Here is a 2,500-nt window from a genome sequence, read left to right as displayed (position 1 = left end):
TCTCTCTCTCTCTCTCTCTCTCTCTCTCTCTCTCGCTGATCATCTTTCATAATTTTAGAGAGAGTTCATCTTACACTATGGAAACGCTTTTATTAGGCAAATATCCCTCTCTTTTTCAATGTAAGATTTTCTGACTTGTCTTCTTAATGCTATAGGTAGCTTCCAGTCAATCATACGTTGATTAGTTCACCTCCTTCTCTTTCAATTATTTTTCCGTTTTCTTTTCATTACCACATTCATACCTTCATCCATTCATTGCATGGTCATTTTTCTTTTCTAATTCACCCATTCCTTATTTAATTCGTTTTTTTTCCTTCATACATTTTTCTTTACTTGCGTTCATTACTTAATCATTTTCACCTTTTGTTCATATATCGATTCCTTTATTCGTTCTATCTTTAATCAAAGCATTTTTTCATTCATCTTTTCATTTATTAATTTCGTAACTATTTATATAAATGATTCTGATAACTTAAATAAAACTAAGCTTTCTTTTTTAATCCCTCCACCCTCCCCCATCAAAAAAAAAGAAAAAAAAAGAAAATGATGACTATCACCAAAATTTTAAAAATACAGCAATACTTCCACGAAAAAAAAAATATTGCAAAAGAGGCTCCTGAATATTCTTTTATTATTGGGAAAAAGAAATTCAATAATGTTCACGTATCACGAATCAATCGAGAATACTGATTCCTAGCAAAGTAATGAAATGATCGTATATTAAAAAAAAAAAAAAAATCTCCAAACAATCCGAAAAATTTTCATGAAATGTAAAATTAGGTTTTTTTCTTTTTTTTTTTTCAAAACATTCGAAAATATTCTGTTTCACAATACAGAGATTTTGCTTGTATTTTGCAAATTAACGGCAAACGCTCATATTGTGCAAAATATTCCAAAACACTTGCATATCGTAGAATAAATTTTTATTTGATATCTATAAAACTTGCAAGAACTGACCACCTCAAAAAAAAATAAAAAAAAATAATAAAAAATAAATAAAAAATAAAAAAAATAATCATGGAGCTTATAACTTTATCATCGGCAGGAAAATAAAATTATCAATATAATTGAAGCTGTAGCGTTTTGCATCTTTACCTTTATTATTAATTTGAAAACTTTTGTTTTTCCGTAGCAACAAAAATCACACTGTATTCGTGAACAGTTGTATAGTTCCACAAGTTCCCAAAAGGAGAAAATCTATTCGCCTCTCTATTTTCATCAGTAGAATGTGTCAATTATCAATTTAAAATTAAGTTTTGAGGAAACAACAATTGTTCAGACCGTTTTGGAATATTTGGCAATTCAAGAAAAATATATTTAGGAAAGAAATGAGCTTTCTTAACTCCAAATCTTAATACGTTCTAGCAGCTGAACCAACCTGAAGAGAATCACTTATTCAAGAATTTTCAATAGATAATTCTATATATCGTTAATAGCAATGAAAGAACTAGGAATCCATTTGTAGTAATCTAATTAATCGTTAAAAATCCCAATCAATAAAACTACTTGACTTGCGATTGCTTTTGAAGCAGTTTAAAAATACTCTCTCTCTCTCTCTCTCTCTCTCTCTCTCTCTCTCTCTCTCTCTCTCTCGTCTCTCTCTCTCTCTCTCTCTCTCTCTCTGATCATGATAGGACAATGGAATTTAGTCAGTGCTGTACCGAAGAATAGTTAGATGGGAAATATGAAATATGTCTGACGTGTGAAACCGGGAGACAGATTCTGGGTACAATATTTCGGAAGAAGAATATCCCAACAACCCCACCCCTTCTTCTTGAACACACCAACCCCAAAGTAACCTAATCCGACTGAACAAGAAAAACAATCTGATTGAGAGTCAAATATTAGTCAGATATCCAAAGTTTAGTTTTATATCGCAAAGAAAATATAACGAACAAACCCACGCACTCTCAGCCAAATATATACATAAACTCATACACACACATAAACACACACACAAACACACAAAAACACACACACACACTCACACACACACACACACACATATATATATATATATATATATATATATATATATATATATATATTATATATATATATATACATTTATATGTATATATATATATATATATATATATGCAGCATATATATACATATAAATGTATATATATATATATATATATATATATATATATATATATATATATATGTATATATATATATATATATATATATATATATATATATATATATATATACATATATATATATATATATATATATATATATATATATGTATATATACATATATATATAAAAATATATATATATATATATATATATATATATATATGTATATATATGTATATATATAATTATGTATACACACACACACATATATATATATATATATATATATATATATATATATATATATATATATATGTATATATATATATGTGTGTATGTGTGTATATACTGTATATATATATATATATATATATATATATATATATATATATATATATATATATATATA

Source organism: Palaemon carinicauda, chromosome 29, assembly GCF_036898095.1.
Source record: "Palaemon carinicauda isolate YSFRI2023 chromosome 29, ASM3689809v2, whole genome shotgun sequence".
Lineage (NCBI taxonomy): Eukaryota > Metazoa > Arthropoda > Malacostraca > Decapoda > Palaemonidae > Palaemon > Palaemon carinicauda.
The sequence above is the reverse complement of the archived record's forward strand: the minus strand, read 5'-3'. Positions refer to the sequence as shown.